We start from the raw sequence: 14,327 nt of genomic DNA, 5'->3' as shown, positions 1-14,327 counted from the left end.
TAATGAGAGAAGGTAACATTACAGAAGACAAAAAAGAGCTTATGATCCCCTGAGTCACACTGACATCAACATAACATCGAGAAATCCCCACAAGGAAAAGCGGACTTACCCAGTCTATGTAGAGTCCGTTGGCAACTTCCACAGAGCCAGCAACTGCACCTATTCAAAGCCATGATAAACACCTGCCTTAACCTATTCGCATTTATCGAAGTTCCTCACCTCCATGTAAGGCTCTACGATTCGTCACACTTAAAAAGTACCCGGACATTGAAACAGCACAAAAGGACGAATGGTTCAATATGAAACTAGTTGGTTTATACTTCAAAGAAGCAGCCTAGAAAGTATGGCAGAGACTTGAAGACAACGACGATATCAACTACAGACAAATCCCAGATCTGGACCACAACAGTACAGGCATGGAACACCCTTGGTTCCCTCCAAGCCTCAGAACGATCAGGGAGGCTCCAGTCATCATCCATCGACATACACAATGTACAATGTTCCACTTAGCTTAATGAATAACAAATAATATAACACGAACACACACACACACACACACACACACACACACACACACACACACATCAATCTCCCGGGGAAGAAAATACATGTTTCCAGATAATCACCAACAAGAAAATAACACTATACACTTGTACACACTTCAATCTTCTCTTCCATTTCAAACGATCTCTTCCCCTGTCCTATCTCTTCTTTTCTATAACCATCATATATATATATATATATATATATATATATATATATATATATATATATATATATATATATATATATATATATACTTAATCGCAGTCTCCCGCGTTCATCAACGTAGCGCAACGAAACAGACGAGGAATGGCCCAACCCACCCACATACACATGTATATACATAAACGCCCATACACGCACATATATACATATATGTACACTTAAACGTATACATACACATACATACAGACATATACATATAGACACAAGTACATATTCGCACTTCCTGCCTTCATTCATTCCCGTCGCCACCCTGCCACATATGAATTAGCATCCCCCCTACCCCCCATCAGCGAGGTAGCACCAGGAAAAGAAAAAAGAAGGCTACATTCATTCACAGTATCTAGCTGTCATGTGTAATGCACCGAAACCACAGCTCCCTTTCCACATTCACGCCCCACATAACTTTCCATGGTTTACCCCAGACGCTTCACATGCCCTAGTTCAATCCACTGACAGCACGTCGACCCCGGTATACCACATCATTCCAATTCACTATTCCTTGCACGCCTTTCACCCTCCTGTATGTTCAGGCCCCGATGGCTCAAAATCTTTTTCACTCCATCCTTCCACCTCCAATTTGGCCTCCCGCTTCTTCTCCTTCCCTCCACCCTGACACACACATCCTCTTTGTCAATCTTTCCCCCACTCATTCTCTCCATGTAACCAAACCACTTCAACACACCCTCTTCTGCTTTCTCAACAACACTTTTTTTTATTACCACACATCTCTCTTACCCTTTCATTACTTAGAGGCACGAGGCATCAGGGTTGCAAGACAAGATTCTCTCTCTCTCTCTCTCTCTCTCTCTCTCTCTCTCTCTCTCTCTCTCTCTCTCTCTCTCTCTCTCTCAAAATAATGCTTCTGCTTTACTGCAAAGTGTTTGAAATACCACCGTCTTTTTTTCACGTCGGTCGAAAAACCACTAAGAGGCAAGAAGGAAAGAGCAGTCGGATCTTTGAAGCAAAGCTCTTGTGTGGCTAGCAACGACATCAGGGAATAACCTCCAGAATGAAAACATTCTCTTCCGACCTTGCCAGGATTCGAACCTGGAATCTTCTGATCCGTAGTCAGACGCGTTATCCGTTGCGCCACAAGGCCTGTTAAATGAACAGATTCTCTCTCTCTCTCTCTCTCTCTCTCTCTCTCTCTCTCTCTCTCTCTCTCTCTCTCTCTCTCTCTCTCTCTCTGTGTAAATCCATGGTGATGAAATACCACGAGGTTAGACGTATGAATATCAAGTGTTTGTATAATCAATAAAAACAAGAGACAAAACAAGAGATAAAACCGCATCAAAAGTGACTTGAAACAACTAAAAACCTGGGTGATTATCTAGCAGACAGACATCACACAACAGTTAAGTAATCGACTACTTTTTCACCCTAAGTTTCTAGAAGTTCACACCCAGATCGTAAGTTATCACAAATGGCCAAGGGTTATATAACCGGGGGGCCTCTTCCTGGTAAATTACCCGACACGTACATAATATAAATCTAAAGCCATCACACAGACAACTGGCACACTCAAGTCTACGTGAATTTACACAATAGGGAAATGACGATCGTAAATCTTTCAAACAAAAACTCTGGACATATTACCCTCATCCAGTATCTCAAAATGACATCTAAACAGTTTCCTTAACATTTACAGACCGTCTTTCTAATGTATCTTATGACCATTAAACTTGGGGAGGGTCGTAATATTTCGCATAATCTTGTGCACTACAGGAAAGAAAAGGAAAAATACATGGAGTCGACTTGGGTCGATCAGTAACTACAAAAACAGGGGAATTACGTGATTATGAAAAAAATACAAAAAACCTTCTTCGTCATCAACATGTAGCTCAATCTACTGATTCGACCAAGCATTTTTTTTGACCACGTAATGTTTGTACCATTACAAAGACGTTTCAAATTCAGGTCATCAAATCAAAAATACAGAAGACAAAATTCTTAAGACCGATTGTGAGCATAGATTTTAATATCCAGTTATCTATTTTAAAGAAAATATGTCCGAGTTCGTGGACAAAAACCTAACAAGATCAAAAGCAAAGAAAGTTCAAAATACGAGAACTTGAGGGGAAGTGAACCTTGTGGAAAATTCAGTGAATTTAGCGATGAACTTAAAGCACGCGAGTCTATCAAGCACAAAACCTGGGAGTAAGACAAGCATAAAACCCGCGAACTGGACACAAGCACAAAACCTAGATGTTAGTGAAAATCACATAACCCACGAAAGAAAGCCATGAACCTCGAATGAGAAACAATCATAAAACCTGTGAATTAATCATATAACTGAGGACATACCACACGACCCGTGGGTAAGACAGACGAAAGCTCCAGTAGCCAGATACATTAGATAAGTAGGTAGGTAGGTAGGTAGGAAGAGAGAGAGAGAGAGAGAGAGAGAGAGAGAGAGAGAGAGAGAGAGAGAGAGACCCCCCTCCAGTTACCCTCCTCTTCATCTTCCTTTGGTTGTCGCTAAGAAGACTGAAGTTTGCCGCGCCTCGCGACACCCCAGTCGATCAGCGACCGACGGATTTGTGTCGTCTTTCCTCCCTCCCAGACCAGCGCTCAAACCCAGCTGCCCCTCTACGCCAAACCTTTAACCAACCACATCACTCCAGACCAGACAGCTTTCTTGACCACCACCTTCTATCAAGTGCACTCCGTCCCCTCATCAGACGAGGTCCAACCACATTCCCCAGCCAGTCCTCCCTCACACAGCTCCATCAACGTCAACCCCAGCCAACCCACACCTGACCACCACCGAGCTACACCATTTAATGATGCAGTGAAGGATTTAAATCTGACATCCAGATTAGAAACTGAAGACAGACCTGATGTCCTTCATACTGATGGGTAGTAACTTTCAGATAAATTCTGGTGTGTGTGTGTGTCAGGTCTCTCTGACTGTTTACAATAGAACAATGTCACTATACGACGTCATTTCCTTATGGAAAGAATGACTGAGGACTGACAAAGAGGATGTGTGTGTCAGTCCGAGGTAGAGGGAACTAGCAGAAGCGAGAGACGAAATTGGCGGTGGAAGGATGGAGTGAAAGATTTTGAGTGATCGGGGCCTGAACATACAGGAGGCGTGCAAGGCGTGCAAGGAATAGAATGAATTGGAACGATGTGGTATATTGGGGTCGACGTGCTGTCAATGGATTGAACCAGGGCATGTAAAACGTCTGGAGTAAACCATTGAAAGTTTTGTGGGGCCTGGATGTGGAAAGGGAGCTGTGGTTCGGTGCATTACACGTGATAGAGACTGTGTGAACGAATGTGACCATTTTGTCTTTTCCTGGCACTACCTCGCTGAAGGTCGAGAAGAAGGTTGGGTGGGGAGATACTATTTCATGTTTGGCGGGGTGACGACGAAAATGGATGAAAGCAAGTATGTACATGTGTATATGTCTATGTATGTATGCGTACGTGTATGGGCATTTGTGTATGTAACCTGGCTGTTGGAGGTTTGTATGTTATGAAGGTGCGCGTTGATTGTAAAAGTTTTGGAATAATTGTCTACCATTCCTATTCAATAAGGAAAGCTCGATACTACGTTTTGCCGTAACGCTACACTAAGACCATGAAGTTTATAATCACTCATTCGTCACTGAACATTTATAGATTTAACACACACACATTAGTAAGGACCCAAGTTATTGTGAAAAACATGAGAAGGTAAATTTCCAAAGATTCGACGTGATGGGAAGCATCAAACCGGCCCACCCTGAGTTTCTGATGGCCACACAATAATCATGTGACACAGCAGCTTGCCGAGTACTGCGTGATCTAGCTAATGGTGGGGGACACGCAAGCAGCCAGCTCTCGGGATCAAAATCCAAAGTAATACCTACAGAAGAGGGAAAATGAACCAACATTGCGGCGTAGGGCAAAGGGGCTTAAGTTTGGAAGTTAGACTGGGACAGTTTATAAGTCGGATGGCTTTCAACTCCACTCTGGCAAGCATACAGAGCTTATGGCCCCAGTTCTCCCTAGACCAAAATCAAAAATGACCAACAAATGAGAGGAGCAAGTCATGTACTAGCAAGACGTTAAAGAAATCCTTAACACAAGAAGCGAAACTCGATGTCTTGAACCATTTAGATGTTTGTGAACGAGCAGTTCCACTCACACCCTATTCTACAAAACACTATGATCTAAGTGTTTGTGCAATTCATCTCTAAATTTCATATCAGGTTGATATATTCATATATATGTCCACGTACGTTTATATACTGTATATCAACTCTTTATATCAATACAGAGAGTTGTTAGAAATATTCTCAACTTAGGTGCCAAAGAACGTAATCAACCTCATTGACGTGGGTTCTTACACGAAGATATGGATTAACCTCGAGTGCTGTGGTCCGAGAGCCACCCTCTCTCGGACCACAACTCTGAACAAAAACTTATCCGACCTTGCCAGGATTCGAACCTGGAATCTTCTGATCCGTAGTCAGACGCGTTATCCGTTGCGCCACAAGGCCTGTTATACCGACTCTCTCTCTCTCTCTCTCTCTCTCTCTCTCTCTCTCTCTCTCTCTCTCTCTCTCTCTCTCTCTCTCTCTCTCTCTCTCTCTCTCTCTCTCTAGGGTATTAGGACGGTTAGTGACGTCTGTGCAACGAGTCAGCAATTCAATGGCTGTCAAGTTTCACTCCTTGGGCTCTGCATAATCTTTCTGCCTAAACCACACACGAGCTGCTTGCAGTCAGCCAATGGACGCACAATCTATCCGTCTAACACATAACACTTGACACCACGTAACTCAAAATGACTCCCTCATAACTCTAGGTTTTCCTGAGGTGAGCGATACGCGTGAGACCTGCCTTTTGGCAAAATCTCAGAAGTACTACATCACGAAGTACTCAGGACTACTCAAAGCTGCTAATTGCATCAGTTACTTACCATTTTCTTTGCTTTTTCAGCAAATGGCCTATTTACTTATGATATCCATGTAACAGTGATTTACTTACAATGCATCACATTCACCATAAAGTTAATCCAATGCCATTTTCCCTAGGTTTATGGTAGGTTACGGCTGGTGAGGTTAAGCAGAGACAAGTTAGCTAAAGTTATATATTATATATATATATATATATATATATATATATATATATATATATAATATCTGGATGTAAAGCATGGAACATAAACAATGGACGGAGAAGGGTTGATATGAGGCCTTTATGTGGTGCGAGGTGGTTTGATCGATTTAGGAATAAAAGGGCAAGAAAGGTGACTGGTAATAAAGAGTATGGTTGAGAGAGCAGAAGAGGGTGTGTTATTGAAATAGTTTGGACATATGCAGAGAATGAGTGAGGGAAGAATGACAAAGAGGATATATGTGTCAGAAATGAGAGAGAATAATGAGAACAGGGAGATCAAATTTGAGAGAAGGCTGGAGTACAAAATTATTTCGAGGGGTCGGGGCTTGAACATGCAGGAGGGTGTAAGGCGTGCGCAAGATTGAGTAGATTGGAACGATGTGGTATACAGGTGTTGGCACGCTATCAGTGGACTGAACTAGAGCATGTGAAGCGGCCAGATCCTGGCTGTCGGTAGGGAATTGTGGTTTCAATACATTACGCATCACAGCGTAAGCGAATGCGCCCTTTCTTCGTCTGTTCTTGACGCTACCTCGCTAACGCAGGAAACGCCGACCAAGTATGAAAGGAATCTTTATACTATAACCTTACAAGAATGATGGAGTAACTTTGCTGTGTCTTTAAGCTCATACTACAAGGAGGGTAATACTGCCATAGATTAAACTGTTGTAAAGGTAACCATGTCAAGATGGTGTACTTTCAATGTCATTACCTACAGTCGTCAAGTTGCAGTGTAGAAAGTAGTGTTTTATGGCTGTAGTTCGTCACAAACCCACGTCAAAAAAATGAAAAAAAAACAAGAGCGAGTCTTACAGTAGCAAGACGTTAAAAGAAAAAATGTTTTGACGTTTCAAATCTTCAAATGTTTGTGAACGAGCAGAGGGGTCTCTGTCCTCTCCATCCACACCCACAAGACCCTATAGTAAGTGTTCGTGTAATTTGTAACATATATTAACCTTCATATATGTCCATGTTCCATTGTATACTGTACATCAGCATTTTTTTTTTAATACAGAAAGTTAATAGAGAACTATTTTCAAGTGATGTGCTCAGGAACGTAATGAGCCTCTTTTACGTGGGTGCTTATGGGAAGATATGGATTAGTTTCAACTGTTTTTTTCACCGAGTGCCACCCTCTCCAGGGCCTCAACACCGTACAAAAGCTTATCCGACCTTGCCAGGATTCGAACCTGGAATCTTCTGATCCGTAGTCAGACGCGTTATCCGTTGCGCCACAAGGCCTGTTGATACTGAACGACACTCTCGTTTTCTGCAGCCAGCGACTAGGAAGCTCTACCTGTACTACCCGGCTGGGTACTGGGACAGTTAGTGACGCCTATGCAGCAAGTCAGCACTTCAGTGGCTGTCCAGTACAACTCCTTGGGCCCTCTTTAGTCTTTCTGCCCAACCCACACAAGCGTTGCTGGCAGGCAGTCCACAGACATACAGTCTCTCCATCTTGCACACAACACGCAACTCAAACGATTCCATAACTCTAGGTCTTCCGGCGGTGAGCGATACGCGCTATGTCTGCCTTTTGGCAAAATCTGGTCGTAAGTACTCACACTATCAGACTAAGCAGCAAACTGAATCTGTTGCCTACCATTTCTTATACTTTTCAGGAAGTGGCCTATATATTCATAATTTCCCTATCTATAAGGCATCACATTCAGTCTGAAGTAGATCTAATGCCATTTAGCCTGGGCAAGTTTGTTAGCTTATGATTAGTACCAATAATATCATATGGATGAAAGGGATGGGCTGTAAATAAGGCTGTGGGGAGGAGGGTGAATGTGTAGGATATATGGTTTGATCGAGTAAGTAACGAAAGGATAGGAAGCTGTGATTTCAATGCATTGCACATGGCAGCTAGAGAATGGCTGTGAGTGAAAGCGGTCCTCCTTCGTCAGTTCCTGGCGCTACCTCGTTAACGCAAGTATGAAAAAAAAAAGTGCGTGTGCGCGCGCGCGCATGGCACGGGGAACTGAAAACCCTAATCAAATCTATCTCATTAACTCTAGGTATAAATATAAACCCTAACGTAATCCATCAACCCATTTCATCGACCAACCACTAGGAGAGGATGAACATCTGGGTTAACTGTGGACCGGCTGCCGCGACGATGATTCGAACCTAGCGGACTTAATGTCATGTATATACGAGGCTCATTTGCTGATGTAGCTTCTGAATTCCTCTACTGGCGGTTTTGGACGCACGAGTATCAGTAAATCTAGCGAGACTTTGACCGTATTTGGCTTTCATTAAGCATCTCATCCGCTGGCTGAATATTGAGCCATGCAAATATATCAGTCATCAGAAAACCGCGTCATGCGGTAAAAAGCTAAGATTCGCCAGACTCCAGATATCCTCACGCTCAGCTAAGCAAGTGTGTGTGTGTGTGTGTGTGTGTGTGTGTGTGTGTGTGTGTGTGTGTGTGTGTGTGTGTGTGTGCGCGCGCGCGCGCGCATTTTCAAGGCTACAGTCACGGACAAGAGTCCTCCACATCAAGGCCGGGCCTTTATTGAAATACGGGAGAATTATGAAAGGGAAAAAGAAAAAAGTAAAATGAAGAATTTTCGAGTGAGTGAAAAACCTGCCTTTTAAAATGTACCAGGTCATAGTTATTGTGAAAGACATAAGAAGGTAGAGTGTTCCAAAGTTTTGACGTGTAGGGAAAGAAACATGCATCAAAACGGCCCAACACACGCACCCACCCCACTAGGCATCATCTCCCCTACACTGCTGGGTTGTGAGGGTGGTAATGCCGCGGTAGGCGGGCGCGCGCGCGCGGGCTGGTTTCTGACGACGTTCGTGGTCTAGTTCGCTGAGGAGTGAGCGAGCCGTGGGTGTAGCAGAGTCCGTGGGTAGAGACGGGGAGGAGAGAGTTGGTCCAGGCGAGTAGGGAGCAGTTAGGTGTGGGGAGGAAACGACTGCGGGAGAGAAGACTTAACCACAGAGGGTAGGAAGTGGGTAGAGATACGAACGAAATAGGTTAATACAACGGGGAGGCCTCAGTTACTGCCTCTCCCTCTACATGGGTAACCTCCTCCACTTACACTTCGTGAATATGAACAATCTACACCTACATGTTGTATACATAGGTAACCTCTACACCTATGCGTTGTGTACATGGGTAACATATACACCTACGCGTTGTGTACATGGGTAACATCTACACCTGCGCATTGTGTACGTGGGTAACTTTTCTCTTACAGATCCTTCACAAGGGCAGCCTTAGCCTCTTACACTTTCTGTAGATGTTTAACTTGTCACCGACACTTCCTCTACATGGGTAACCACCGTCACTTACACCTCCCCTACATGAGCAACATCCCTCACTTACACTTACCCTACGTGGGTAACATCCATCACTTACACCGCCCCTACATGGGTAGCGTCTGTCACTTACACGTCCCCTCCATGGGTAACTTCCGCTAACATGATATCCTCCACAAAATTAGCTTGTCAAACTTCCCCTACATGAATAACCTTGTCACTACACTCTCCCTACATAGTTAACCTGTCACACGTCCCCTACAACACATGCACTACTCCTACAAGGGTAACGTTCAATACAAAGTCTGTATACACAAGTAGCGTCCATCACTTCCCCTTGTTCCACTTGCGTTAACTTACAACGAATTACGTTATCCCTGCACACGTGATTTTTCCCCCACCACAGCCGTACTTGTTTAACGTACAATCACCGAACATTCCCTCACCATGTTCAGCTACCTGCTACTTTTAGGGAGAACGTACGAGTCGCTTTCAATTACCATAGAAGACGATTATCCGCTTACGACAGCGCAGTTCATCTCGAGGTCGGCTGCGTAGCTCCCCCTCGAGACCCAGGCTTAGGACCCATGTTGTGCTCCGGTTATAGGAATGATGGCTAGCCTTCCTTTAATTTGTATCTGAAGAAGCAATGTCTCGTGATCTCATATATATATATATATATATATATGAAAGGTTTCTCGAAGTATGTTTGACGAAAATGTATTCTCCGTGGATTTGTAATCACTGGGAATAAAACCTTTTCTTTCTTTTTCAAAACAAGAGAAAACTCTGTCATTCCTAGTACCCATGGCTCTACAAACTTGATCAAGGTCTTTCGCGTGCCAGACTTTCCCCTTCACGTCCACATCTGCAGCGTTACTGACAAAGAAAGAAGTGCACCCAAGATGCCACTCGAATCAACAAGAGCCGAGCTACAGTGAGTGGTGGATGAGAGCCACAACGCATGTCCAGCACGGGGGAGGTAAGAGAGAGAGGTGACCCCTCTCATAACAGCAGTCTTTAAGTTTCTAAATCAGCTCGAGGATTGTGACAGAGCGACATGGGGCCATGACAGCAAGCTAGGCAAAAGGATACTTAGGAAGGATGTAATGAAGTAATGCTTTAACGTAAAGGATGGTGTGTGTGTGTGTGTGTGTGTGTGTGTGTGTGTGTAGGGTTGGAATGGACCATGCCAGGAGGCACTGAATACCGGCAGTTTACTAGGTTAGATCTAAAAGGCTATTTTATTTTATGGAAAATTCAACCGACGTGGCCCAACGTGCATAAAACTTTCACCCCGTACTGGAAAAATCACACACACACACACACACACACACACACACACACACACACACACACACACACTAAACACTAAACACCAGAAATAGTCCACCATCATCCAGTGGTATGGGGAAACAGAGCCAAGCGGTTTCAACAAATAGGACTCCCTCATTTCCTTTCGTGTTAATTACATGTGCAGTGATGTAATTACCCAATTAACAATCACTTTGATATCATCTGCCAGGTAATCACCCTCTTTGAGACCGCCTGCCTCCCAGCCTACCCTCCGGCCCTTAACACAACCAGCACATGAATCTGAAGTCATGGGACTGTTATCAAGCCTCACGGTAAACCGTTCAACGGTTATCAAGCCTCACGGTAAACCGTTCAACGGTTATCAAGCCTCACGGTAAACCGTTCAACGGTTATCAAGCCTCACGGTAAACCGTTCAACGGTTATCAAGCCTCACGGTAAACCGTTCAACGGTTATCAAGCCTCACGGTAAACCGTTCAACGGTTATCAAGCCTCACGGTAAACCGTTCAACGGTTATCAAGCCTCACACATGCTCGATGTCGTACAATGAACGTGCCGTGACTACTACAGGTATCCGTGTTGACGACAGCTATCCCAACCGAGTCATCCTCCAGAACCACCCTGATGGCCTCCAGGACTTGACCACCGCCGCTACCATCAACCCAACCAAGTTCGTGGTCAAAGAACTTTACTTATCATATACAGGTCCCTCCCCTTTACCATGAGGCCATTCGCCTCAGGTAGATTCTTCAAGAACTTTACCTTTACTTAGTATATACAGGTCCCTCCCCTTTACCATGAGGCCATTCTCTTCAGCTACATTCTTCAGCCCTACAAGCTTCGCGATGCAGCCTCAGACGACCAGCTAAGCTTAAAGGGCCATAACATTATATCTTCTATCTGTTACCTTGACATTCTTCGTTAAGACACTTGGTCCAGCTCCCTGCAGCCTGAGCTCAGGAAACACCAGTACAATTTTCACGCTTCCCAGACCTACTTACGTGTGAGCTTCCCACGCCTGCATTTTTCTCTACACGAATTTCAAGCAGACTGTCTAAGATGATATACCACTAGCTAACACTAGGTATATTACTACCACTACATCACTGAGCAAGTCACAAAAGCCGTGATGACCTGCATGCCAACCATGATGCAGTAGATATTCATAGCTATGCTCTCATTCACGTCATATCATCGACACTAAACATGTTCCGACTTTCGACACCTGTACCACCACAGTCCTCGCCTACGGTGTCCAATACTGCATCTGGTTGGACATCGCATGGGATCAGGACTTTGCAAAGAGCATCAAAGGCATCTAACTAAACAAGAAAGGGGGAAAGGCGGGGGAGAGACTCGACAACCAGCAAGTAGCTCAGTAGAGAGTTTTCCTCATGGCTCAAAAACGAAGCGAACCCGTTTTTCACAATCATCAAAGTCGACCTTACCGAGTTATTCAAAAGCCGCGACGCACCGCTTCTATTCCATAGACCTCGAGGAACTCTGCGCATCAATCAATCTCAAGGCCATGTCGTGCACGTAAGCACCGGGAACTAGAGGATATCACCCTATCAAGAAATGCCTGACTTCAACCGCATTTGGGAAAGGTAAGAAATCATCGATTCCTCCGCGCGGACTCTCTTGTTTATACACCTTAGGTCTTGAGAGACGCCACGAGCTTTGATGACTTTCGACACACTGTGTCGGGATGTGACGCAACCTCCCAACTCGACACAAAATGGCAAACAACTTTGATGGATGGACAGGAAAAGAAGAAAAAAAGATTCTGAAGCGACTCAGGTACTTACAAAAGTATACCGATACCCCGTTATAGATCATCGCCAGATATTTCGGAAGCCACGATCGTATGCACACGAACACGTTCACCCAGATGGATCGGGACCAGGGACAGACTCCGCTTAAACAAGTGGTGTGTGTGTGTGTGTGTCAGGTGACGTGTTTATATCCAGTGGTCATTCTACAAAGCATCATCCTACACCACAATCCCTCTGGCATCTCATCCCAATACAGATACACGTTTGTTTGAATAGCGTGAAGATAACCGATACCGTATAACAATATGGTAACGCACAAACAACCAACCCTTGATCTATTGAGTCTTCGGAAAACCATGCAAAGTTCCACGTAAATACAAAGGAAGGTAGGTCTGGCGTGTGCCAAACTATATATGGTTCCTTGAAACACATTCCGATTCCACTAAACCACCTGAACACAACCTACTCTAATACTGTCCTAATTTTCTTTTTTCACTTCATATTTTCCAGTAATATATTCCTGCTACAGAAGCAGTCTTGTGATTTTCTAGTCGCATGTTTCTCCTTTAGAACTATATTCTTTCCTGTGATGTAAAAGAAAAAGAAATCTCGTATCTGTGTTGTCATACTGAAAAAAAAATTTGATACCAAACATCTCTTGGTTTCCTGAGAATGAGATACCAAATCCTCCTTACTGACCAAAATATTGAGAAATTTTTGAGTAAAATTGGTTGAAAATGGAACTCCAGTGTTTGTCTCCTTGCGGCCTGAAACTTCAACCTCTATTGCCCCAAGACTTGACCCACCACGAATTGACCTCTTGTGACCTTGTTTGGGGGTCACCTTTGGTTTCCCTTCTCTTGGGTTCAGATGAACAAGATTAGGTTGGAACCTTGTCTGTTACAAATGTGATAACGAACTCTTAATGTTTCAAAAGGGGTCTTAGGTCTCCATTTGAGAGAGAGAGAGCGAGAGAGAGAGAGAGAGAGAGAGAGAGAGAGAGAGAGAGAGAGAGAGAGAGAGAGAGAGAGCTACCTAGGAAGAAATTGAGCGAAAGGCAGGGCTGGCGCGTGGCAGCCACTGCAATGATCTCTGTAATAACCAAGAATCAGTCGAGTGGGTTGCTTGTTAAACAAGTGGTATGTGTGTGTGTGTGTGTGTGTGTGTGTGTGTGTGTGTCAGAGAGAGAGAGAGAGAGAGAGAGAGAGAGAGAGAGAGAGAGAGTCACGTGTGTCAATTCGTTGGCTATCATAAGGCGGGCAGTTCCTGTAAAGAATTGCGAAAACTGATAATCATTTACCATTAGAGAGAGAGAGAGAGAGTAGGGGGGGAGGGAGACAGAGGGAACCCTTGAACGACAGACATATGAAGAATAACAGGCCTTGTGGCGCAACGGATAACGCGTCTGACTACGGATCAGAAGATTCCAGGTTCGAATCCTGGCAAGGTCGGACTAACTCTTATTAAGGAGATCATCTATGTTCATAATACACTATATACAAGTTAGTTTGAGGATATAACTGCTTATTTTACTTCCGACCCTCCAAAGAAGAGAGAGAGAGAGAGATGCGCTTGACTTCGGCTCCTTTGGTCCATTTTCCTGCCACGCGCGGCAAATATCTGAAACACTTCACTTCATCACATCCAAGCTAATGTATCACTTTGCTTTCATTTATATTCACTAAACATTCTCCCTTCACACATACACTTCCGAACTTTAAGACCGTGTATATATATATATATATATATATATATATATATATATATATATATATATATATATATATATATATATGTGTACTTGTACCTACATGGTAAACGAAACATCGAAGCACTTTCGAGATTATTCACTTCATCAAAGATTCAAAGATAATGAGCGAATATGAGATGAGAATTACATGAGAAAGACAGACAACAGGAGGTCTGTTTGGCCCACGAATTGGGTTATCTGTCAAAAAAAAAAAGGTAGTTGGGTAGGTAGGTAGGTAAGGTTTACAGACATACATGACAAGTACGACACGTGACCTCGTGAAGTGAGGGTCAGGCGAAGGTCAAGTACGAATTGTGCCCACCTAAGGC

The 14,327-nt window shown here is 43.9% G+C and overlaps 1 protein-coding gene and 4 non-coding genes across 5 annotated transcripts in view; 1 reads left to right on the top strand and 4 right to left on the bottom strand.

Annotated features, from left to right (window-relative positions):
• LOC139750394 (glutamate receptor ionotropic, kainate 2-like) overlaps positions 1 to 14,327 on the bottom strand; it is a 690,745-nt gene that overhangs the window by 662,107 nt on the left and 14,311 nt on the right. The window lies entirely within an intron of this gene.
• On the bottom strand, positions 1,795 to 1,867 carry TRNAR-ACG (transfer RNA arginine (anticodon ACG)). The gene has a single exon. It is a non-coding gene; the product is annotated as a tRNA-Arg (tRNA).
• TRNAR-ACG (transfer RNA arginine (anticodon ACG)) lies at positions 5,189 to 5,261 on the bottom strand. The gene has a single exon. It is a non-coding gene; the product is annotated as a tRNA-Arg (tRNA).
• On the bottom strand, positions 7,050 to 7,122 carry TRNAR-ACG (transfer RNA arginine (anticodon ACG)). Its single transcript has one exon. It is a non-coding gene; the product is annotated as a tRNA-Arg (tRNA).
• Positions 13,627 to 13,699, top strand: TRNAR-ACG (transfer RNA arginine (anticodon ACG)). The gene has a single exon. It is a non-coding gene; the product is annotated as a tRNA-Arg (tRNA).

The sequence above is a fragment of the Panulirus ornatus genome, chromosome 1, assembly GCF_036320965.1.
Source record: "Panulirus ornatus isolate Po-2019 chromosome 1, ASM3632096v1, whole genome shotgun sequence".
In the NCBI taxonomy this organism is placed as follows: Eukaryota; Metazoa; Arthropoda; class Malacostraca; order Decapoda; family Palinuridae; genus Panulirus; species Panulirus ornatus.
The sequence above is the reverse complement of the archived record's forward strand: the minus strand, read 5'-3'. Positions and strand labels throughout refer to the sequence as shown.